We start from the raw sequence: 26,963 nt of genomic DNA, 5'->3' as shown, positions 1-26,963 counted from the left end.
TTCGATAGGCTGAAGTGCGACGCGCACGCGTTTCGCGTTTGAATGCAAACTTTCTTCTTTTTTTGTTTTTCCAATTTTCTGTCTGGGGGAGAGGATAGATAGAGTGAATGGAAAAAGGACCAAAGAAAGAAAAAAAAGAACGGATTTATCCAAAGAGAACCTTTGTCTCCAGTGTGTTCTCCTCCCAACAACACAGCCCATGTTATGCTGTTCCACACTGATGCTGTCCTGCGGTCTGTCTGATGCTCTCCTGGGGTCTGTCTGGGGTCCGTGAGCGCGTTTGTTGGGATGCTTTTCCCTCCCGTTTGCACACACACTGACACCACTTTGGATTTTCCTTCCCGTTGGATCTGTGTTTTAGGATCTGCGTCTCCAGGATGGCCCGCTTCTCAGAAGACCACCGCTACGGAGGGGCCCCCCGGGACGGAGGGGGCAGGGGCCGAGGGGGAGCCCCCCGGGGGGCAGGAGGGGGTCCTCCACCCGGCCAGAGGATGTACAAACAGTCGATGGCCCAGAGAGCCAGGACCATGGCCATATACAACCCCAACCCTGTCAAACAGAACTGCCTGACTCTCAACCGCTCCCTGTTCATCTTCCGAGAGGACAATCTCATTAGGAAGTATGCAAAGCGAATAACAGAATGGCCATATCCTTTTTCTCCAGCTCCAACCAACCAACCAACCCGGAGGGTAAAAAGAACCACGGGGGTGGTCGTCACGTCTGTGTGTGTATAACCCCATCTGTCCTGGTTGGAGAAACACTGATGTGGGGTGTCATTTAAGAATCACAAGACACCACGATTATAGATGAATAACATAGAAATGTTTTGTTGTTAATAAAATATATAATAATAATATTAAATATATATATATATATAATAACATTATTATTATTATTAACACATATTATATTTAATATTATTATTATATATTTTATTAACAACAAAAAAGCAAAGGGTGGCTACTTTGAGGAATCTAAAATATAAGACATATTTAGAGTTATTTCACACTTTATTGTTAAATACATAATTCCTATGTGTTCATTCATAGTTTTGATGCCTTCAGTGAGAATCTACAATGTACCAAATAGTCATGAAAATAAAGGAAACACATTGAATGAGAAGGTGTGTCCAAACTTTTGGCCTGTACTGTAAATAGATATATATTTCATATATCATTCATCATATCGATGAAATCAACTATCTAGGCAAGGGGTCGGCCATAGACGGCGACCCTGGAGCAATTAGGGGTTCGGTGCCTTGCTCAGCAATTAGGGGTTCGAACCGCCGACCTCGCGATCATTAACCGCCGGCTCTACCTGCTGAGCCACTGCCGCCCCTAACACTAGCTTGACAATTGTGGAAGCCCGTTCACCTATTCAAAATAAATGCACAGGATATAACAGAAAAACATTTTAGTTTTTTCGTGAAATTTAATTGACGTCGGATGCCTTTTTGTTTGGATTTTCCCCAGTAAGTAACATTAACCATTTTCTTTTCAATTTGAACTTAACAGACATTGCATGTGACAGCCATCTGGAATGGATCCAAAGAAGCCTCAGTTTCCAGGCCACTCCAGTACTTGGCAGCAGCAGGCGAGGGGGCGTGGACGCCTGTCAGATGAGTCCGCCATAGGAAGAGGTGTGCCTTATGGGAGAGGTGTGCCTTTCCCTGTGTGTGAGCCTCCTGTCGGCTTTGCCAGGGGCCTCCCCCAGCCATCCAGAAATGATGGACTTGGTCGTGCCAGAGAGCTGCTCCTCTCCACAGCTGAGCCAACGGTAGGGGTTGCAAGAGGAGCTCCCCTACTTGGCCTGGCGCCTCCTCCAAGGCAACCCCCCCCCGGTCAGACCATCACACACGATTTACCTGAAGAGATGCCAGGGCTGCAGGCAGAAGAGGAAGCAGTAGTGAGCCAGCAGGTTGGTGATGTTTAACGTTGGGCCGGTCGTCTGATTGGTGGTCTACTGATTATTCCCCGTAGCTCTTACAAAGTATTCTAATTGTGTGGAATTGACAGGTTAAGATGCGTGGGCATCTCCTCGACCTGGGATCGCCTCTGGTGTCCATGTTCAGAGGAATGGGCATAGAGCCCTCGCAGGCCTCGTGGGCCCGGGGAACACCGGCAGTGGGTGAGTATATTAAAGACTAGAATGAAGTGTTTTTTGAATTCATTTTATTTATATACATTTTGTTTTTGTGCGTAGTTTTTTTGTTTTGTTTTGTCTCTCACTCGAGAGTCTGGGCTGGGTGGGTGTTTAGGGGTAAAAAAAAAGAAAAAAAGAAGGTGTTCTAGTTCTCTGTTCGAACACCAAATGGGGGATAAAGAAAAAAACGGTGTTCATTTACTTATTTTGAAGTCAATTCTATAACTCGTATTTGACATTTGTATATTCTTATACCTGACTTATATGCTTCTATTCTCCAATAAAACCAAAAAAGACTAGAATGAAGTCAGGCTGGGATGTGGTTATCTTCGACCCCCCCCCAACCCAGAGTTAAAATGAGTACTCCACATTGAATAACATTTGAACATGGAATCTCCCATCTCCTAAAGTCTTTTTTTTTTTTTTTACAAATCGTATTATTGCAAACAATCATTAGCACGTGACAAGAAGTAATAGCAGTCTTTGTTTACATTTTTATTTTTTATAATTTTTTTAATAAAGAGGAGTGATACTAAGTTCTTTGATATGGTCTAATAGGGGATCCCAGGTAGTGTGGAAGGATTTCAGAGATCCTTTTAATGAAAATCTTAACTTCTCCATTTGAAGGCATTGTAAGACATCCCGTATCCATTGATCGTGTGTTGGTGGGGAAGCTTGCTTCCATTTGAAGAGAATAGAACGTCTAGCTAGTAGAGTAGTGAAGGCAATGACACGGCACATAGTAATGGGCATATTCTCAGATGGGGGGAGGCCGAACAGTGCAGTCCTAAATAGGGCTGTCCCAAACGACTATTTTTCTAACGATTAATCTCGCGATTATTTTTTTCGATTAGTCGATTACTCTAACGACTAATTTAACGATTAGTCTAACGATTATTTTTTTTACTGCTCGATTAATGTATCACTTAATTTTCCCCAAAAGAATGGCTGTATTGTCTCTCTCAGTGTCTTTATAAAGCACTCTGGGTAATAGCTGGCCATCAGGGTTTTTCCTGGCTCAAAATGAGGCGGAGGTGGTACCAGTGGTGTTTGACATCGGGGGGGGGGACCCATGAAGCAGGGCTGTCTGGGGGTCCTTAAACATCAAACACTTAATTTCTTGCATTCTGATGAATTGATATGCACCAATTTGTGCCCTTTCTGCATCAATTTATGGTGGAAATGTCATTATTTATGTAAAGGAAAACACAATATTCAGGCACCAGATGACCATTCAAAATATAATGTAATATAATGCAATATAAGGCTCTCGGGCATTCTGTACTTTCAAATATGTATTCTCCTTGAGCAGTCAACATACTATCAGCTATTTCGCTAGCAAAAACGAAAGCTAACTTATTTGCGAAACAGCGCCTCCGCCTCCACGTCGGCGCAGTGCCGCAATTGCAGTTTTTCAGAAATCCACCGAGTTCAACGCTTGTAGAAAATACGACCGTCAGTTTGTCGAGAGCTGGAGGCGGCTAGAAATATGACGGAGGCGGCCGCCTCATAATTCTCTATGCAGGAAAAACCAGAAGACAAGACATACAAACTGTGGTGAGCTACATTGCTTCCATGTTTCCACTGGTCGCAGCCATGTTGTTTATTTGCGACGCACATTACGCAAGTCGACGTATTAATCGACTACGTCGACGCGTTGTCCCAGCCCTAGTCCTAAAGTCTATTATTGATGTACAGAGTCATCTTCAGTAACCAGTCAATTCTCTTGTGTCTGTGGTTGTGAGCATAAATGTGAGTTAAATGTGTAAAGACTCAACGGTACGGCTGCTTGCTGTTATTACCAATGTTCCCAAGCTCTAGAACGGATGAGACGTGTGCTGAATCCCCCTGTGGTGTTCTCTGCTGTTGTTTTTGGGTGAAGGACGGGGGGTGACTGGAGATTTCGGGGGGGCAGAGCTGCAGCCCCAGACAGCCCCGGTCAGTGTCACCAGCGGCCCGGGGGGAGACGGAGCCCCGGAGAAGGTGATGGGGAGAGGCAGCAGGTAGGGAACGGGACACGGCTGCACACGAGCTCCAGCTCTGCCTAGCCGTCGGCTGACTAAGGCCAACGCCTCACGCTGTGTTAGTCCGGGTGACGCGTTCTACCAGCACCACTGCCTGAAGTCCAAGGACCTTCATAGCGCAAGGCATTGGCCTTAGTGCAGAGTGCACCCTCCTACAGATCCCTCACTTAATTTCTGCACTTGTTTCTGTCGGAATTACCTGTAGAAAGTTTCTTGAAGTAAATGCGCAGGTAATCGTTCCGTGTGATCGTTATGCTGTATGCCCGCCTGCCGGAAATGTTACCAGCTATGTGTTGTACGTTCACACCCAATCGGGGACCCGAGGGTGTTTTAGGACGTTGATATTGGACCTGAGGTCTGTCTGTTTACAGCTTCCTCGGCCGAGGCTTTGCTTCTCAGACGGTGGGCGTTGGAAGGTCGGCGCTGCCCCCGTGGGGTGTTGGGAGAGGGCCTACTGTGCCGCCCGCTCTCCCCCCTGGTCCAATGCCGTCTCCATCCTCCGCCGGTGCCCCTCCGCCGTCTCCATCCCCATCTCAAGAGGCTTCCATGCCTGCAGGTAGACCGCCGCCCAAGGCAGAGCTGAAGATGGAAGCGGCTCGGTAAGCAACCGTTCACACGGTAACAACCAATACTGTTAGCTCAGACCGTATCAGGAAGTAAGTGATATTGCTGTCATTATGCGTGTACCGCAAATTGAATTCGTCTTAGGATGCCAAGATCTAAAATGGGATGTATTGTTATTGTTATTGGTCTGTATGTGTTTGTTTTCTCTCTCTCATTGCAGTGAGCCATTGCATAAGACTGGTGTGCAAGGAACTCCACTGCCCATCGCCTCAAACCACATCACCGTCGGTTGCAAGAACGAGGCCGTCTACCAGTACCACGTCACGTTCACGTAAGCATTACGACCAAAACTAGCCTCTTGTTTATCCAATTGCAGGTTATATTCAGAGGACAGCGATTAGGAGCTAACTTTGGCCTGCTGTTGAGGAGTGAAACGTTTTTCTCAATTTTCGTCCCGCTTCACAGTCCGAACTTTGAGTCCATGGGTATGAGATTTGGCATGATGAAGGACCATCGCTCAGTCACGGGGGAGGTCGTCGCCTTCGACGGCTCAATCCTCTACCTGCCTGTGCGGATGGATGAGGTGTGTCTAATAGAGGTTTTCTATGACACCTGGCTGATTCTAATTGTGAATATGCACTTATAAGCCCTAACGAGGACAAACAGCACCCGTTCTGATGTTAACCCACGCCCCCTTACAGGTGGTTCACCTAAAGAGCGAGAGACGGACTGACAACCAGGAGATCGACATCAAGATCCAGATGACCAAGATCCTAGCTCCCAGTTCTGATCTGTGCCTCCCGTTTTACAACGTGGTGTTGAGGAGGTACGGAAAGCGCAAGCCCTTAATCCCATTCATGACCATTCATGACCACTGCACATTGACATTTGGAGAGACCATCAGCCTGTCCATTTTCGGACAGCTCCTCGCCAAAGTAACTAATTATACAAATTATTATTATTAATTATTTCTATGTGTAACCACAAAAAAAAAGGGATGTCTGTACCGAACGTTCAATTGAGCTTGATTTAATTATGTCTGTCGTGTGTGTGTGTGTGTGTGTGTGTGTGTGTGTGTGTGGTCAAGGGTCATGAGGATCCTGGGCCTGAAGCTGGTGGGGCGGAATCACTACGATCCGACCAGCGCGGTCATACTGGGGAAACACCGGTAAGTACTAGTAATGAGTTTGGACTTCAAAGAAACGCATTTTAAACTATTTTTTTCTTTCTTTGGTGTTTTTTTCCCATGCTAACTTGCAGCTGACCCTCTGTCCCCACAGGCTGCAGGTGTGGCCAGTCTACTCCACCACCATAAAGCGCACGGACGGAGGCCTGTACCTCGCAGTGGACGTGTCCCACAAAGTGCTGAGGAACGACTCGGTCCTGGATGTCATGTGAGCAGCACCCTGCGTCTGTCACGGCCTCCCTCCCCGAAGGGGTGGTCACATTGGGCTTACCGTACGACCAGAGCGCTTGCCAAGACACAATGTGCTGCAGCGAATTGTACATGATACAACTTTTCATGGAAGTGATGCATTTTTACTCACAGTGCTTAGAATGTTCATCCACATTTAAACACACATTATGCCTTGTCCCTGGGCATACAGACCACACAGTCTTGGCACATTCACTGATACTCATATATACTCACTTCATATATATGTTTAAACACAGGCATCATTTTCAATCTGTGCAGTGGCACGGATTTAGACACAAGGATAGGATAGAATAGGATACAACTCAAGGATACAAAGTCCTTGGCTTCAACCACTTTAAGCCCACCTACGGGGCTTGTAGCTTGTAGATAGACTGACCGGTGGATGCGGTAAGACAGTGAGCGGTGACAGGGGGACTCATGGGCCCTTCTGCTTTGAAGGAACGTGATCTTCCAGCAGAGCAGAGAGGGCTTCCAGGACGAGTGCACCAAGGAGTTGATAGGCAGCATCGTCATCACCCGCTACAACAACCGCACCTACCGCATCGACGACATCGTGTGGAGCAAGTCCCCCAAAGACACCTTCACTATGGCCGACGGTTCCCAGATCAGCTTTGTGGACTACTACAGGTAGGTCTGACTGTTCCCAGATCAGCTTTGTGGACTACTACAGGTAGGTCTGATGGTTCAGAGATCAGCTTTGGAAGGACGAGTGCCATGGGTAGTGGTGGTCTAGTGGATAGTGAGTTGGACTTGTGATCAGAAGGTTGTGAGTTCAAATCCCGCCTGAAACCACACCACTACTAGTGTGCCCTTGAGTAAGGCACTTAGCCCTCAGTTACTCCAGGGGGAATGTCCCTGTAATTCGTAATTGTAAGTCGCTTTGGATAAAGGCGTCTGCTAAATGGCAAAATTAATTAATTAATTAATTAATTAATGCCACGTTTGAATAAAGTGTTTTTCTTTTTAAATTATTTTTTATATATTTTTAATGTCCATCAATCAAGCTTTATTTATATAGAGCCTTTCGTGCAATACAAGGGGCTTAACAGTAAAATGAAAATACGACAATACAATTCTAATACACAATAAAGTAAACATGAACAACAATACAATTAAACTACAGCAATACAGTCAAAATGAACAATACTGCAATTAAATGCAGCAATAAAAATAAATAGTCTAGTGTATATTCTAACCTGCTTTGCTTCTTATCTCAACAGCAAAAACTATGGCATCACTGTAAAAGAGGGAGACCAACCCATGCTGGTCCACCGCCCAAAGGAAAGGTCCAAGCCCGGAGAAAAGGTCAAACTATCGTCCTAGTTCACATGAAATGCAAAGAAGGGCACTAGATTTCTGTACCTCAATGCAGCTGTTGTTATTGTGCTACATACTCATGGTGTGCAATATTCATCTCAAACTAGGATTTGGATCACAACATCTAGACTTTATACAGGACTCGTCTAAATTCTTAAAAATCAATGCCACCTACTGTCTGTGCTGAGTATTGAACGTCATTTCAGCATGTGTGGGCTTTTCATACCTCTATTGTATTAGCACATTTACCTCCTAGACAGTGGTGTAGTCTTCGTGATACGCAGGACTACGCCGTATACCCACTATAGCACTATAGGAAAGGCCAAGGATTTCCGTATAACCACTTAAAAATGTGTGAGGATACGTAACAGCGTTTTGTGACAGAACTTTCACACTTTCATTCATAAAATTCACCCCGTCTGTGTTATGACTCACTTTACTTTTGGACCACTGGGACTGACTATAGCGTCATATATCTTCAACGGGGGGGGGAGAAATGCGACCTGAAATATGTCAAAATGCAGCACTATCATGCACAGATCAGCCTTATAACATGTAATGTTAGATATATAACGTTAGACAGAGAGCGCAGATTTATTTATATGGCGTTCCGGAATGAACGATATGAGGTTGGGAGGGAAAAATCAAAGTATACCCACTAGAAAAAAACTAGACTACACCACTGGTGCTAGATAATGTTACGGGAACCTATGTGTCTTACAGCAAGTCATAACCCGCGAGATCCTCCTCCTGCCCGAACTGTCCTTCATGACGGGGATCCCTGACAGGATGAGAAAGGACTTCCGGGCCATGAAGGTAAAGTCGTTGTGTCAGCCGCTCAGGCTCCGCCTGGGGTGGTGTCCACCAGCATAGACATGGACAGAACATCATATCTCCATCTTAAATGGTAAAACAAAGGGTAAAGAAACGAAGCATGGCCCCTCAACAGAGGGGTAAAAAAGTGAAAAGGAAAAGAAAAAGAAAAGTAAGAAAAAAGGGAGAAAATAAGAAGTCCGGAGGTGTTTTAATAAACATGTTACTGGTTATATATTCTGAATGGGTATTAAATTAGAAGATGTCACGTTTCATATAAATGTTCCATTTTTCCCCAGTATTTTTCAAATATATTGATTTTGAGTCTCAAAAGGTATGTCATCTTTTCCATAACAAAAATGTCTCAGACAATTTCCAGCTACTGTTCCTGTATGAAGCCCTGTTCTTAACACAGTCATTGACGGTAACAGTAACTCGGCCTTGCTTTTGTGTACCTAGGACCTGACCATGCACATCAACGTGAACGCTGAGCAGCACACCCATTCACTGAAGCAGCTCCTGAAGCACATCAACACTAACCAGGAAGCCGAGACAGAGCTGGCTCGCTGGGGGCTGGACGTCAGCCAGGACATCCTGGTGGTGAGACCTCCACACACACACACACACACACACACACACACACACACACACACACACACTAGGGCTGCACGATTAATCGATTTTAAATCGAAATCGCGATTTGAGATGATGCGATTAGCAAATCGCAAAGCCTGCGATTTGGGATACGTTATACAGCGCGTCGGATTCAACGTCAATGAACGCACACGCCCAAGAACAGCAACACTGCACGTGAAACGCCCACGTGTGAATCTGTGAAGACGTTTCAGTAGCTAGCAACATTCATGGTGTGGATAAATCGCTTCAAAAACAACATCTCTGTTGTAGGGAAGTATTTCGGGTTTAGGACGACAGATGTGCAACAACAGCAGGTGTTGCGCACAACCTGTCGTGGAACAATCGCTACATCCAGAGGCAAGGAGAGTTAAGTGAAAGTCCCGTAGCCCAGTCTAACGTTAAGCAACCTAGTGTTTTAGAGTCGTTTGCGTCTGTTACGTCGTATGAAAAGGGCTCACGAAGGCACCGTGAAATAACCAATTCCATCACGCATTACCTCGCTAAAGGCACCGTGAAATAACCAATTCCATCACGCATTACCTCGCTAAAGACATGGTGTCTATTAACACTGTGAGCAACGAAGCTGGATAAAAGATATGCGGTTCCCTCCCGCATGTACTTTAGTCATGTGGCCATCCCGGAAACGTATGCGGAATGTAGGAAGATACTTGAGACGGAGCTGAAACATGTGGAGTACTATGCAACAACCGATCTGTCGGGCAGGACGACCGGGCCGTGTCTCAGTCTCACCATGCACTTCATACATTACGACGACGAGTTGAAGAGTCATTGCCTGCAAACGGTATACTGTCCTGCTTTATCTATTTCAATGTTTACAGAAAGGACCTATTATTCTTTACTGGACATTTTTATTATCACTTTATTTAACTTGATTGCAGTATGTGCAATATTTAGATGCTGCTCCTGAGCCATAATTGAGTAACCTTGTTTGTAGAAAGGTCCTATTTTATTTTCATATTGGAATTATTAAAACATTTGGACACTTGTTGAGAGAAACAAAATCACAGCTGTTTAAAAAAAAACATAAAATAAATATGTTGAAGGCCCCGCGGTGGCGTAGCGGTCTAAGCACTAGCCACTAGTGCAAGCTGCCCACCGGGGACTGGGATCGAATCCCGGTCTCGCCAGACCCGGATATGGCCGAGGCACACAGGGAGCGGAATATTGAGCGGCCGCTCCAGAGGGCGGTATAGGACTATTTCCGGACAAGGATCCGTCGCGCAACAGCGCCCCCGGGGTGCCGGAATAACGGTGCTGGGCTCGAGGAGCCAGTCAGCTAGTCTGCCTGGCGATCTCCTCTGGGGCTGCCGGCCACGGGGTCGTGCGGCGGATCCTACGCAATAGGCAGGGGATAATTGGATGCTAGGTTGGGTTCAATTGGATACCAAATTGGGTGAAAAAGGGATCAAATCTGAAAAAAAAAATAAATAATAAAAAAAATAATAATATGTTGTTCCAATTCATATCTTCAAGTTCTCATCCTTGCATTAGAATTAGAGCAGTTAACAGTTTGATGGTATCATGTGGGTAATGCTCTCTGAAATTTGCCCATGATAGAAGGTGATAGACAGATTCATCCAATGCAAAGTATTTTTGAAAGTACCTGCCCTTTTCCAAACAGCTTCCAATGAAGCTTACCTAGATGGTTGTGTGAAACAAACCATCTGAGTCAGGTTAGTAATGCTCCATCACATCTATTACACAGTGAATCTTAAACTGAAGCTTGACTTTAAAGCAACCCAACGTAAGTTTCATGTAAGTTTAGTTCTTTCACTCGTAACTCGGGCTGTGGGGGTGCTAGAGACGGGAGCCAATTTGTGCTCCTAAATCCCCCGAAGACGTACACACAAACTCACGTTGATACGACCTTCCTAGCCGGAGATATGGCCGCACTTTACAAAAACTTATTTTAAAAAATAATAATCGCAAATTAAATCGCAATCGCAATATCTGTCAGAATAATCGCAATTTGATTTTTTGCCCAAATGCAGCCCTAACACACACACACACACAACCTCCTTACTCTCTGGCCCTTCTGTCATTCTCTCTCTTCTGTCACTCTACTGTTTCTCTGTCGTTACCTGTAACTGTCTGTTCACCAAGCACAAAAAGCTGTACTCCACAACCTTTCTAGAATCTATAAAGCGTAATGCCTTATTCAGGGTTCCCGCGCTGGTCTTAAAAAGCCTTAAAGTCTCAAATCCAACAAAGTTAGTTATTCAGTTATTCGGTCTAAAAATGAGGTACTAAGTCTTAAAAATGAGATCCTGCAAGGAAATCAGTCCGACCACATCTATTTATGCAGAAATGAATCAAGCTGGAACCAAAAAAAAATCCAATTCGCTTCCTTTTTTGTCTGTATGGCAGTGAAATCCCTAATTTCATCACCTCGAGGATGACAAAAAGCGATATGGTGTTGCGAATAGGTCTAAAATTATATTTAAAGAGGTCTCCAAAAAGGTCTTAAATTTGACTTGTAGGAACTCTGTCTAGGCCTAAATGAAGAAGGATCCTTAGAAAAGTGAAGGAACTGATGTAGACGAGAGGGGGGGAAAACTCCTCCCCTAAAGTGGCTTGTTAGAGGGCTGTCCTCCTTAATCAACTAAAAGCAGTGTACAGCGAGAAGGGTAAGAGCTATTCTCAAGAGTCCCTCCCCGCTGATGATGGACAGCTGGCAGGACTCCAGAGGATTTTCTGACATCTCCTAATGGATCAGGACAGCTGCTGAAACACAAACACCTAACGAGTTACAGAGGACTCTACGGTGAAGGTGAAAGAGCGTTTATGCATAGCCCCTGACTCCTAATCCTTCATGCACATATGCACAAATCCACAACCTGGTTTTACGAGCACCTGGGACTGATTTCCCACTTGAAACATTTAATGCACACAAACTCGCGACGAGCACCAATGTCGATCATTCGATACGCTATCGATATGAGTCAACATCGATATGAGAGTGGTATATCACGAATATAACTCTCTCCTTCCTCTTTATTATCATGTAAACATTGTTGGTCGCAAGGGTGCATGAACATTTCCCCGGCCAGTCAGCCATTAAGCTCACAGAACAGACGTACGTAACCGACTGGTAGAAATACAAATGTAAGTTGATTCCTTTGGTGTTCAAAATGTATCCTATTTGCAAAGATGGGTTTCTAGCAAACTTGAAAAACTGCACACATACACTGGCTCCCCGCTGGTGGAATGAGCTTCCCACGGCTGTCAGAACTGCAGAGTCACTACCCATCTTCCGTCGTAGACTGAAGACCCATCTCTTCAGGTTACACCTTAACTGCTCCTCCTGAGACATCTACTGCCCCCCAGCACTGCGTCTCCTGAAGACACCCGCTTTTCCCCTCTACTGTGTCCCCTAAAAACTTCTATTGACCCCGTTGTACTGTTTCTCTGTTTCTCCAGTGTCTATATAAAAAAAAAAACGTAAGAAAAACCGAGGTTTAGAAGAAGGTGATAGAAGAAGGTTTTTCCTTCTATCAATGGCCCCGGGCCTGAGCTGGATTACTCTTCCTGCTACGACTGGTGGATTGATGATTCACTTGCTTAGTCAAATGTATTGATTGTAAGTCGCTTTGGAATAAGCCGTCTGCTAAATGCCAAAAATGTAAGAAATGTAAATGTAAAAAGCATGGGCATGTGAGGTCTTTAGCTGTTGTCAGCATTGGGCTGCGACTTGCTACCGAAGCACGACTTGCTACCGAAGCACGACTTGCACTATAAACTAGAAATGTTTTGTTCTAACTAAGTAAGCACCGGCTGAGGAAATGCAACTACAATGATGGACACTGACATGGAAAGTTTCTATCACTAACACAGACCCTAAACCTTCTCTTTGACCAATTTTAACACTTCTCTTTTTTGCGTCAGACTACAGGAAGATCTCTGCCCTTGGAGACCATCTGTCTGCAGTCTGCATCCTTTGTCACGGGCGCTGACGTCAACTGGTCCACGGAGATTTGCAGGGACGCTTCCATCAGCTGTGTGAGTCTAGGGTCGACCACTGCGCTATCCTGCCAAGGGACTGACTTGTGCATGCGCCGCGATCTTTATCAGAGTTGATTAAAGATGCTCCGTGCCGCCGCGATACGTGTACCCCTCAAACTGTTAATCGACAAAACAAGAGAAATTGAAAACAGCCTGAGGGCCTCCCTGTCACACAAATGTTTTTTTGTTTTTTTGGCTTTCTGAGCGGCAACTCACTCAGCCTGATTAATTGTGTCTGTATCGCTCTCTCTCCTCATTTCATGCTGTCGAGGGCAAATTTCCATTACCGTGTGTGAGTGGTTGGTTTCTTCAGGCTTCACTGATTGCCTGGAGCTATGTCTACCTCTCGGGTTATCTTGGTTGTCAAATGTAGAACAGCCATCAGGTGAGATGTTTATATACAAGTACGTCCTCCTGTCTCACCTGCACTTTTTTATTGCCACCGTTTACAGGTTATTTTTTTCTGAGTGGGGCAGTCCCACTCATATTTGTCATTTCATTGGACAGAGATAGTGAAGACAGACAGGAGAGTAAGGAGAAGAAGGGTATGTCAGCAGGGCATGGGTCTGATTCGAACCCAGGCCGACATGGGCGTATGTGTGCACTGTAGAACCGTGGTGCTACTCCCCAGGCCACTTTCTTGTCTTGTTCAATGTATTATTTGTTTCAAATAAGATAGAAAAAGTGTAGAGCGTTCGGTTTTCATCCGCTCACTGTCCTGGTCCGTTTGTCTCTCAAGATCCCCATGCGCTGCTGGGCCATCTTCTACCCCCCCGCGCTGCGCCGACCAGACGGAGGAGCTGGTGGCCACCTTCGGGAAGGTGGCGGGGCCCATGGGTCTGCGTCTGGACCGACCCATCCGGGTGGAGCTGAGGGACGACCGCACGGAGACCTACGTCAAGAGCATCCACTCCCAGCTCACCAGAGAGGTAGGGGGGGGGCCGACAGGCGTCTGTCTGTCTCACTCCGCGAGGGTGTCGTTCATAACACACGGACGGTAGTGCCTGCCGACTTGAGACAAGTGTTGTGAAGTAATGAGTTTATTGATTTGATTGAGTTTATCGTACAGAACAAAAGCCAGTGAGTGGGGTGGTTCAGGTTACCATAGTGACTGTATTCATGAACTTTCCCTCTCTCTCTCTCTCTTTTATCGTGGCGCGTTTCAGCCCAACGTGCAGATGGTGGTGTGCATCATGACAGGCAACAGAGACGACCTCTACAGCGCCATCAAGAAGATGTGCTGCGTCCAGAACCCCGTCCCCTCGCAGGTCCGTCACGCCTCTCACCACTGGGATCACCACAGACCCAAACCCCTTCAATGTTCAAAGCAGGGCTCACCACAGACCCAAACCCCTTCAATGTTCAAAGCGCTTAAAGTACTCGAATTTGACGCTCAGAAATGAAATGTAAGACCTTGAAAATCTGACAGTTTCTCAGTTGGGTCTCAATTGATTTCGAAGTTCCCCGGGTTCCATGAGAATTATCCTGGAATATCATTTCAGATGTTGTTGTTTTTTTTGCGAGCAATATATAACCACTTCGGTTTTGTTTCCCGCTGTTTCAATTGACGAGTGCTCTGCTGCCCTGTTACGCATGCTGTCGTCGTGGTAATGTAGATAGACAACATGGAGTGCGATAACAGAACCACTAGATGGATGTAATGTGGGCTTGCTTCAAGGAGAACTAGAACATAACCTAGGTGAACAGGCCTCCATCCATCTGTGTAGGCACTACTTTGGTTTTAAATCCAGCAAGAACATACACGTTTTGATCTGTATTTGAAAAAACTATAATTAGACAATACTCACATTCTTCTTCTTACATATGTAAGAAATAGAAAATAAAAATGTTAACGCCAAAGAGCACATTTTGACACTAGAAGCCCGGCCTTCCTTACTAACCAACGTACCCAGGTTTATGTCTGGAGCCTGCCATTCCTTAGTGTATCAGTGGAATCATTGCAGGGGTGCAAACTTGTCACCTTTCTGCTAAATTAGCAGTTTTCACCTTAAAATAGGTCATCCATGTGAATTGTGTTGATCTGCAAAAAAAATATTTTGGGTGGGGGGGGTCTAAGTGTCATCCAAGTCTCATGATGCGCGAGCTAACTAATCTTCCTGTCTGCTGAACTCCACTACTGTTGAAATAACTTTTAGCTTCAGGCAGCTAGGTACAATTCCTGACAGCGTGGAGAACAACAGTCACAGTAAACTGTTTTCGAAGTAATTCTGCAGGTGTTAAGGTCAGGGCTGCCGCTACTTACACACGCATCATTGTTAGACCACCGTTAGTGCTAGCGATATCCATTTAGCACTATTAGTGCTAGCACTACCCCCCCCCCCCCCCCCGGGAACCTCTAAGGTTAGCCACGCATTGATCATTTTCTTAGTTTTCAGGCAAAAGTGTCACCTTTTTGGGCCATCACCAGTTTGCACCCCTGCATTGAATTCGGTCAATACGATGTTGCAAATAATGAACTGGCGGTGTCAGGTCAGGACTTAGGAATCATTAGAATATCATTTTAAAGAGCTTCCATATTGAATATAACATTGACGGACATCGTTGGTGTAACGGTAAATAGCCTACTGTAAAAACAACAACAACCTGCAGTCAAATGTGACGTCTGGAGTGAAACTAATGTAATTAGCGTTTGGAAACACCGGTGTGATGAAGGGCGCATGGCGGTTCTTCACATGCTGCACTGGGTTTTATGTCATCGCTTTGATCATGCAAATAATGATAGCCTGTCTGTGTTGCTGTTGAGGTTGAAATGGGTAAGCCATTCATAACTGTAGTGTCAGCTTCAATTCATCATCATGAGGGTCAAAGCTAGACTGAGAGTGCAAGCGGTCCATTTGCGCCTTTTGGGAGCAGGCGTTAACCACACCTCAGGACGTGACTAGGAGAAGTCGGCGATCAAAAAAAGCTGTGGTAGTCATGGAAATGCCTCCCGTTTTTTTTTTTCTGTGTGATTTTTGACATTGGAATAATGCTATTATGTTAAAAACACGATTGGGGTAAAATGGGGGATGGAGGAGGGCATGGGCTTCACAATGGCAGAGTTGTTTTATTATAGTCTCACCTCGCACCCGCGGGCGTCCGTTTGGTATGATGTTTTAAAGTAGTCCTGTGGGATTTGGATAGTTACTTAGATGGTTGTATAGTTTGACTGAAGCGGTATCTTTTCTACGATAATTATAAGAATATAATAAATGACAGATGAGAAAACGGTCTCCCATCACAGTTATATCCTTTCAGATAATAATAATAATAATAATAATAACTTTAATTTATATAGCGCCTTTCAAAAAGCCCAAGGACGCTTTAGGGGAATGATCGGACAGACAAAACAGAAAACAAACAAAAGCAAAACTGAAACAATGACTAGGGGCCAAAGGCCTTGGAGAACAGATGAGTTTTGAGGGCTAGTTTGAAGGAGTCCAGGGTGGGGGCGTTGCGGATCACTGTGGGGAGGGAGATATGTGTAATAATGGGAGATATGTGTACGCCGATAATATGCATGGAACTTTTCCTGGATACATGGTGTACAGGTTTTTCGCCCTTGCTTGCTTGCTTTGCACCGGTGGTCCTTGGGCCTCCCCTTGGGGGCCCCCGGCTGCCCGGTGTGCTTGGTCTGTTCCGCCGCCGGGGCACCTGCTTGGCCGTCCTTGTGCGGGGCCTTTGTGATCTGTGCTTGCTTGGCTGGGCCGGGTGTGCTGGTGGTGGGGCGGGCTGGGTGTGTGGGGCGGAGGGGGCTCCCCGGGGGGGGGGGGGGGGGGTGTGGGGGCCCACCGCTGGGTGCTGGTAGGCAAACTGGCTAGTAGTCGCTAGAGTTGTTTTAAATTATTCTTAACACCATTGACATTGTATAGTAAGTATTCAAATGAAATTAGGAGATGAGAAAGTATCATGAATTGACAGCCATCTGTTTTATTGAATTCACAACCACCTGTAGCTTACTTCAGGAAAAACAAATAAAATGTGAAAATAAAAATCATAATTAATAAAATGTACACTGTCACATCAAATGTGCAACATTCCACTCAAATGAGAGGAACTAGGGGCTCTTAGAGAACTTGGAGCTTATACTGTAGCTTTCCTGAGGAACAATAAACATACCCAAACTAAACTGCAACATAAACAGGCTATAGCCAAATATAAAATACTCTTTCAAGTCAGTCAGTTTCAAGTCATATTTAGGAGGAGATAAGACAGCAAGTCAGCAATAATCAATAAAACAAAAAACCAAAACATTGCACCTAAGGAGATTTCAGACTCAAACCTTACTTCTGATTAAGCAGCATCACTGGCAGATTAGCCTTGAGAAATACAAGCATCTCAGCGTTTTTGGCACTCAGCCTGTTCCTCTTATCATCTAAAATATGTCCTGCTATGCTGAAAAGTCGCTCGCTATCTACACTTGTGCAAGGTGCACAGAGGAAGACCTAAAACGTGCGCGCTAATAGTTGTTGCTATGGGCCTTAGCCTAGCTTAGTGACTTCCTGCTCGCGGGGTCACATGACGTCGCTGAACACTACCTACACTACGCTCGTGAAGTCGCGCTGGAACTCTGACCAGCACTCGTGGAACGCCTCTCGTCCAATCAAAGCACTCGGTCCCTTTATGACGTCGAGCCCAGTGTGCGCTTCGGCGCTCTCGGAGCGAATCGACGAACGCAGCAAATGCCGTATGATATTCGTGGTATTGAAAGACCTTGCGTGCGTTCCTCCGCGAGGAATTTCTTTTGAGCAGACATTACAAACTGCATATTTGTTGTCTCTTTCCGACACTGTGTAATATTGCCAGACTGGCGACGCCATTTCTCTATGTAAACTGATCGGCCGTGTTTGATCGGCCGTTTTGAGAACTCCGATCAAAACCGATCAAGGGCATATCGGCCGATATCGATCGGCGCCGATCAGATCGGAGCATCTCTAGTAGTCGCTCTATGTATAGAGGGCTGCAAGGGAATTTTCCTGGCTACATAGTGTACAGGTTTTTACTTTTACTTTTGCCTGCTTGCGGCTCTGTCAGTATTGATTGATTGATTGATTGACTGAGAATGTTCATTATGTGAAGCGCATTGAGTTGCATCTTGTAAGAAATGCGCTATACAAATACAATTTGATTTGATTTGATTTGATATGTGAATGCTGGGAGTAGGGGCTAGGGACAGAGACTGTACACAAAACCAAATGTTTCTCAACTGCTTGTTCAGTCAAACCCAAAGGTTTAATCACTTGTGTTTGTTCACATTGTGTAGGCCATCAATATCCGGACCATCTCCCAGCCTCAGAAGCTGAGGAGCATCGCCCAGAAGATCTTGCTGCAGATGAACTGTAAACTTGGGGGAGAGCTGTGGACTGTGAAAATCCCTCTGGTGAGTATGAAACTCGTATTATGCTGGGTGTCCACGAAGGTGACTATGGTAAGATCAATCAATCAGACTGTATTTATACTATAATGCAGGACAAGTAGGTAAAAACAAAGAGATATCAAAAACACAACAAGATGAAAACAGAGAGATATTAAAAACGATATTAAACAAGATAAAGGACAAAGATGTTCTGTAAATATTAAAATATTAGTTTTTCTGTGACAAAAGACGAGACGATAACTGAACGAAAATGCACTGCTCAAAGAAATGAAGGGAACACTTCAAGGATATGCCTCCCCAGATCGTCACTGACACACCAAACCGGTCATGCTGGATGATGTTGCGGGCAGCATAACGTTTGCCACAGCGTCTCCAGATGCTTCCACGTCTGTCACATGTGCTCAGGGTGAACCTGCTTTCATCTGTGAAGAGAACGGGGCACCAATGGCCAACCTGCCAGTTCTGGTGTTCTCTGGCAAATGCCAATCGAGCTGCATGGTGCTGGACGTCCCACTAGAGGACGTCTGGTCCTCATGCCACCCTCATGGAATCTGTTTCTATTTGGTCAGAAACATGCACATGAGTAGCCAGCTGGAGGTCATTTTGTAGGGCTCTGGCAGTGCTCCTCCTGTTCTTCCTCACATAAGGAGCAGATACCGGTCCTGCTGCTGGGTTAGCCCTGTCCAGCTCTCCTTGTGTAATGGCCCATCTCCCGGGTATCTCCTCTACGCTCTTGAGACTGCTGAGAGACACAGCAAACCTTCTTGCAGGGCTTAAAGTTCTCCGACACGGTGCCGGATTTCCGGCGCGGGGGAATTTTGAGCAAATTTTTTTTTAAAAATCACATGCTTTTTGTTTACATCGTAATTTAAAGAGTAATCTTCAGCAAAGAGACAGTTTTTGATTGATTGATTGAAAACTTTATTAGAAGATTTGCAGAAGTAGGTACATGAATGTACATATTACATACAAGGTCAACTAACAGGATAAAAACCCAAGAAAGCCACTGGCTTATTTCAATTGGGGTCCTTGATTCCAGTTCCGCCTACCAATGGTATCACATTGCTCAAGCCAACCAACGACTTCTAGCCAATCGGAGGCAGAGTAGTGGGGCGGGCCTTAAGAAGTTTGAATGAGTGTAATGTTAGCTTGTAGAGACGTTCGCTTTTAGCAGCCCGCTATCTCGCTAACTTTAGTAAGAGTCTATTAAAATGGAAGCCAAGTTTCTTAAACCTGGCGAAGACACAGCTATACTAGAACGAGGAGTAAGGAATAAATGGCGCTGGGCATGGAGAGGAGAGTAGCAGGGTTTTTCCTGCATAGAGAACTATGAGGCGGCCGCCTCCGTCCCAGCTCTCGACAAAACTCTGACAGTCGTATTTTCTACAAGCTTCATTTCTAACTGCAATTGCGGCATTGCGCCGACGTGGTGGCGGGGGCGCTGTTTCACAAATAAGTTAGCTTTCGTGTTTGCTAGCGAAACAGCTGATAGTTGATGTTGACTGCTCAAGGAGAATACATATTTGAAAGTACAGAATGCCTGAGAGCCTTATATTGCATTATATTACATTATATTTTAATGGTCATCTGGTGCCTGAATATTGTGTTTTCCTTTACATATATAATGACATTTCCACCATAAATTGATGGAGAAAGGGCACAAATTGGTGCATATCAATTCACCAGAATGCAAGAAATTAAGTGTTTGATGTTTAAGGACCCCCAGACAGCCCTGCTTCATGGGTCCCCCCCGATGTCAAACACCACTGGTACCACCTCCGCCTCATTTTGAGCCAGGAAAAACCCTGAGTAGTGACGGGAAGCCTTATGGGACGTGGTGCCAAGAAGGAGAATATAAGTGATAGTGGCTTAATAAGTAATCAGTTTGTTCTTTTAAAGACATGTATATATGTTATTCTGTATTGTTATAGTGATAGTGGCTTAATAAGTGATGCAATCAGTTTGGCCTTTTAAAGACATCTAAATATATTATTTTATTTTGTATTGAGTATAAAACAGTATTATGAATGAATGAATGAATGGTCTTTATTGTCATTAATACAGTACAGGTACCATACAACGAAATTTAGGAGGGGGGGCTCCCCTGGTGCTTGGAAAAAGACTAAAAACACGAGGGCCAAGGGTAAAATAAAAAAGGGAAAAGAGCTGGTTTACATAAATAAAGGTTATGTACACTATCTACTATACTACTATACTATACAATAAAACACTGTGCTGTACTCTATGCTATGCTATGAATATCCTAACTTTTCCTATATCTGAACCTTATGTACACAAGGGTTGTCATATTGCACATAGTATTGTTGCACATTCATTTAAAGTATTAATGCATTTTAACATTGAGACATATATTTTGTATTGACTATAAAATAGTATTAATGCATTTAAACATTGAGACAAGAAGCTGTCTTCTGTACCCGCTCTCCCAATATCTCAAATTGTGACCCCCCTCCCCAAGAAAAAGTTTCAGGCACAGGATTTTTTCCCACTTTAAGCCCTGTTCTTGCGACGGCATGTATGGATGTGCCATCCTAGAGGAGCTGGACTACCTGTGCAACCTGAATGGGCTGCAGGTACCGCGTCATGCTACCAGTAGTGACAAGGTCACTAGCAAAATGCAAAACAAGAGAAAGATCTGTCAGGAAGGATAAGGAGAGAGAATTGGTCTATGGCCACCACCTGCAAAACCATTTCCTTTCTGGGGGTTGTCTTGCTGTTGCCTCTCCTGTCCACCTGTTGTCGCTTTCATTTGCACCAAAGCAGGTGAAGTTGATTAACAATCGTTTACGCTTCCTAACTAGACAGATCGATCCCAGAAGTTTAATTGACTTGGTGTTATACTGTGATGATTAAGTGTTCCCTTAGTTTTTTTGGAGCAGTGTACATTTTCATATTGTTTGACTAAGACAAGATGAGACAATTATCTCTGAGACTAAAATCAGACTAAACAGACTGGAGAGGTGACGGTGTTTGCTTGGTTCAATCAAAATCATGCATGATATATAAGCAGCATTGTAAGAATTGTAATTTTGCAATGTTGTTATGGATGGAAGTTAATACCAAGCCGACATTACATTACATTTTGGACATTTAGCAGATGCCTTTATACAAAGCGACTTGCAACAAGTAGTTGTAAGTAAGTGAATCATCTTTACATCAGTCATCATAATAAAAACAAATCTATGCTAGGACCAGGGGCCATTGGCAGTCACAATGCTAGAAGAACTACTACTACTTATTTCAGTAGAGAAACTGTACAGGGGTGAAGAGGTCTTTAGGAGGGACAGTCAATATGTAGGCTTAAGAGATGGGTCAGTCTACGGCGGAAGATATGTAGTGATAATAAAATAAATAAATGAAAAATAAATCAATCATAGATGCAAACAGGCACGCTTATAACTTTATGTGCCATGTGCAGGGGTGTCATTTTCTTATTTGGTTGTTGGGAAGACGATCATGTGAATGAATGAATGAATCTTTTTATTTCTAACATGATTTAAAATAATAAAAGAACAAATAACTAATACGAAGAGTACAGACCTATTAATTTTGGAAAGGGAGTAGGATGAAGCCTAAGCTTATCATGTCCTACCCCTATCCGTCACTTTCAAGTGAGAACAATTATACTTAAATTATATAATCCAGTTAATTAATTCATAAATGTCAGTATCAACCGTACTAATAATATTTCATTCATAATATTGAAACAACACAAAATAAATAAATAAACATAATTTTCCATTATTAATACTGAAACAACACAAAATAAATAATATGGATGTGATAGGATTTATGTTAGTAGGACAAGCTATATGTTATATGTACACATGGAAGTCAGTGATTTATGTTTCCTCTGGGTTAATGAGCCAATACATATGTGACTAAAATGAAATGAGATCAAATTGGCCCATAGATATCGATTATTTTTGACAATCAACTTAATAATTATCCAAACGGAATTTTACTATTCAATCACATAAAACAAAGAATATTCATGCAACAGAATTTACATTTACAGTTTGCAGCCTGAAGAAGGGAAGTTAAGTTAGTGTCATAGAATGTTCCCTTCACTCAGCAGCTGTGGTCTGGGTGGGGACCTCCTTCCCCCTGACCAGAGGCAGGGCCTGAGGAGCAGGTGACCAGGGTGTGCTGCCACTAGGGCGTACTAGGGTGTGCTGCCACTAGGGCATACTAGGGCGTGCTGCCACTAGGACGTACTAGGGCGTGCTGCCACTAGGGTGTGCTGCCACTAGGGCGTACTAGGGTGTGCTGCCACTAGGGCGTGCTGCCACTAGGTTGTGCTGCCACTAGGGCATACTAGGGCGTACTAAAGCGTGCTGCCACTAGGGCGTGCTGCCACTAAGGTGTGCTGCCACTAGGGCGTACTAGGGCGTACTAAACCGTGCTGCCACTAGGGTGTGCTGCCACTAGGGCGTACTAGGGTGTGCTGCCACTAGGGTGTGCTCCCACTAGGGTGTACTAAAGCGTGCTGCCACTAGGCTGCAGAACAGACTGTCCTGCCACCGTGGTGCCTGGTGGCTCGGACTGGAATAATATTGCTGAAAGTTTGACTACATTCTGGATGAGCTGGAGAGCTTTGCTGCTTTGCTGCGAGGCACAAACTTAATTCCAGATTCACCCCAGTCTGACGTCATCCATGTGTTGTTGTTTGTAATGAAAAATCTATATTTTCAAGTGAAGGAGTTTTCTCAATAGAAACACCTGATGGTGATCGGGGTTGACGTCCACCACGACACCAGCAAGAAGAACCGGTCCGTCATGGGCTTTGTCGCAAGCCAGAACAGGTAAATAGGATATAACTTCATTGTCCGATTCAAGCCGGAAAATGTTCTTTGTTCTTACTTAAGACATAATCATATTGACCCATACAAAGGATACAACATATCTAGGAACATACACAATTACTTTTGCCTTTATGTAAATTATGTTTTTACAAGCCATTGACATTCTCCTCAAATGACATAGCTACACACTAAGGGTAGTGAATGCAATTAAAATGGTTAAGAAAGCCCTTCAGACTTATTTGTGACAGCAACTGGTAGTAGGTAGTCGTGGGGATTACTCAGCGAATCCACTGCATTGCAATATTTTGGCGAGTGCGTCATTGATTTCCAACAACGTTGAAATTGATTTACATTTTTCCAGAATAAAATTCCGAACATTTTGCCGGTTGTCGAGTTGTTCCTGCGTTCACCAGCTGCCGTCACATGTTGACATTGTCTCCTAACCTTCCTCTCACAGCCTGATGACCAAGTGGTACTCCCAAGTGACATTCCAGAAGCCCAACGATGAGATCATCCATGGATTCAGGGTGTGCCTGCTGGCTGCGCTGGAGAAGTACTACGAGGTAACCATCACAAAGTCTCATGGAAGTCAGTGTTTGTGTATGATAATAATTATTATGTATAGAAAACTAGTTGGGTTTTTCTCGCTTAATTTCCTAGCATAAATGCCTGATGCAGTATTTACTTTATAATCTTAGAAGTGTCATTTGTCTATATGCTCATGGCGGGAGGAGGGGTGCTCTGGCATGGTTCTACAACCATAGTAGCCGCATGTGGCTGGAAAGACAACGTTAAGCAATAGCACACGCGGCGTTAACAAGGAGGACAGGGAAGGATAGAAGCCATCGATGCTGGCCAGCTTATTGATAAAAAAAGATGCCAGAAGTGAAAGCTGCCATTACTTTGCTTATAGAGCAAAGTATTGGTGTGCATACATATAATAAACTTGACTCACAATCCTTATTATAGCGTGTGTACAATGAGTACATTGCCTTTGGAAGAGAAGTTGGAGATAAAACGTTTAGGGCCACACATAAAGTGACCCGTACATCCAAAGAGGAATGGTTTGACAAACAGAGACGGCTAACGGTTAGCACCTCGAAACATGCACTGCTCTGTTTCCCGTGTATGCTATTGGTGGAGATGTCATGCCAGATTATGTCCGCCTGCCAAATAAAAAATTAGCATGCTAGCAGGTGTTTTCATATAAAATGGCCATGCCAACATAAAAGCTATGGCTGACTAGTGAGCCCGTATCAACCTTAATGCTATTCAAGTGCAATAAGACTAGATAAGTGCATAGCAATGGCATTCGAAAAATATTGATTACATCAGACGGACACTATTTGGCCAGGTCAGACTTAATCTGGCATGACAGAGACTCTGTTTGGCCATTGGATGGATTCAAAGACATGAAACATCTGTCAGAAGAACAGAAGCATGAAAGCTCTGCGTCCGATCTGAATAGTGCCATAGATGGTACATATCGCCATAGCATCGCGGAGCACAACAAACAGACCTAGGAGAATGTGTATGTTCTGGGCTGTATGTTCATAGACCTCCCTGTTAATTAGCCTAGCCTACTTTGCGTGTGTTAATGCTTTGGCTTTTGTAGTGTGTTAAAGCCTCTGCTCTGATGATATTTGACATTTAAAGAAATACAATTGATAAAAACGTTCCTACATGTTAACAATGTGCTCCATGCTTGTATTTCGATAAAGCATGCGAATTATTGAAGATATAAAATATGAAAATAAAACACTGAAGAATAGATGACGAGTCACATTTAAGACATTTATTCCCCCATAATTATTTCGGTCATGGACATGATCGAACAAACTCATACATGTGGTCACGTGACTTACACAACTTAACATTACGTTATGTCTGACTCCAAAAGACATTTCATGGTTAATAATGATTGACAATGCTTTGCTCATCCCTATGTGACAGACTCGATCATATCGGATCCTAGATTCCATTAAGAATACTCAAAATGCTATTTCACCATGCCCTCACGTTAAGATAAATCGGCTTGAGTAAGTTTACACTCAGGCCAGTAGCTGAAACTGCTGACTCTCTCCGTCTCATTAACAATGCATGTGAACATTAGACATTGATGGTAAACTCTGTGATAACCTGGTCATGATGATGTTGTGCTGTTTTAACAGAAAATTTGAATAATTAATCAACAAAATATAATAACCAACGTAATAGTTTCAAAGCAACATGTGACTAAGTTTTAACCATGCATTAACGTGCGTCAAGAACACACAGGAGAATGGTGCCCGCGACAGGCCTAACCCAAAACTCCAAGAATAACGCTGTCCCTCAATTTAAATATAATTTCCAACCAAGGACAAGGTGTGAGATACATTACACATAGGGGTGGCCAGGGTGTGATTTCCTCAGCCACATTACAATCGCAAAGGAATTGACAAATGGTGTGGGTGTGACTTCTTCAGGATGTCCGCCAGGCTCATTCAACTGCAAATAGTTAGACACATTGACATCGACGATGACGCCCAAAATCCCTCTCCAAAGACACGTGTCTGTCTCGTCTTTTTACTTTGTTGCAACCTCAATGTAGCGTTCTGTCGCGCTGAAGCATATGAAGCGTACTCAGATCAAATCTTTCTGCTCCCTGGTACTCACAGTGCAGCCCCATGGCATATGCCTACCGTAGACTACCTTTATTTTTTGTGGGCCACACAGACGTCATCCAAAACTTCCCCTCCTGAAATGCCATGCTAAAATCACCCACTGCATACACTAATGCACTTCTTTTTTTTTTCTGCCAGGTGAATCACAATTTACCAGAGAAGATTGTGGTGTACCGGGACGGCGTCTCGGACGGCCAGCTGAAGGCGGTGGAGCTCTACGAGATCCCACAGCTGCTCAAGTGCTTCGAGACGTTCCCCAACTACGAGCCCAAGCTCGTCTTCATCGTGGTCAAGAAACGCATCAACACCACACTGTACTCCTGCTCCGGAGACCGCTTTGGTACCGCCCCACCCGGGACCGTACTAGACCACACCGTCACCAACAGGGAATGGTTAGTCCTGTTCCCTTTCCCCAGCAGTGGCTGCTAGCAGCTATTAGAGAGAGTCTTTCTTCCCTTCTTACTTTTGGCTGCTCGCACCTATTGTAGAGAGTCACTTACTTTTGGCGGATGAACTTAATGTAGTTCGCTCTGGATAAGGACGTCCGCTTAATAACTGGAACGTCAGGCTGATTTGCACTGAGAACAAGACCGCATGCACTGTTTCTATTATTACTTTTATATTAGATGTTATACTTTTTTCTCATAGTCCTCCTATAATGCCTTCTCATATATCACAACATTTTATTATTCTCCAGGGTGGACTTCTTCCTGATGGCACATCCGACACGACACGGCTGTGGCCTCCCCACCCACTACATCTCCATCTACAACACGGCCAATCTCAGTCCAGACCACCTGCAGAGGTAATGGAACCAGTTGGCGGTTGGAGAAATAACGGTTTTCACTTATTAGTTATGGATGATGTCATAGGTTGGTGGATGAAGTGGGTACGTTTGTTGTCGCCGAATTAACATAATACAACCCTTGGGTCTCATGCCAGGCTGACCTTCAAGATGTGCCACCTGTACTGGAATTGGCCCGGAACCATCTGTGTGCCAGCCCATGCAAGTATGCCCACAAATTGGCGTACCTGTCAGGCCAGTACCTACACACGGTGCCAGGGAGACAGCTGGCAGACAAGCTCTACTTCCTCTGATCTATGCCTCTAGCCAGCGGCCCCCACCCACCACAGTCAATA

The 26,963-nt window shown here is 44.4% G+C and overlaps 1 pseudogene across 1 annotated transcript; it reads left to right on the top strand.

Annotated features, from left to right (window-relative positions):
- Positions 1–377: 377 nt before the first annotated feature.
- Positions 378–26,921, top strand: LOC308163560 (piwi-like protein 2; annotated as a pseudogene). Its single transcript has 23 exons — positions 378–619; positions 1,701–1,776; positions 2,016–2,127; positions 4,025–4,145; positions 4,538–4,765; positions 4,951–5,061; positions 5,196–5,313; positions 5,432–5,556; positions 5,818–5,898; positions 6,011–6,124; positions 6,607–6,795; positions 7,389–7,473; positions 8,209–8,301; positions 8,758–8,898; positions 12,841–12,954; positions 13,697–13,886; positions 14,124–14,225; positions 18,221–18,337; positions 23,072–23,160; positions 23,618–23,723; positions 25,962–26,215; positions 26,521–26,628; positions 26,766–26,921. The product of its transcript is annotated as a piwi-like protein 2 (transcript).
- Positions 26,922–26,963: the final 42 nt, after the last annotated feature.

This window comes from Nansenia antarctica (genome assembly GCF_963989245.1).
Source record: "Nansenia antarctica genome assembly, chromosome: 8".
Taxonomy (NCBI): Eukaryota; Metazoa; Chordata; class Actinopteri; order Argentiniformes; family Microstomatidae; genus Nansenia; species Nansenia antarctica.
Note: the sequence above shows the minus strand (reverse complement) of the source record. Positions and strands in the feature narration are given on the sequence as shown.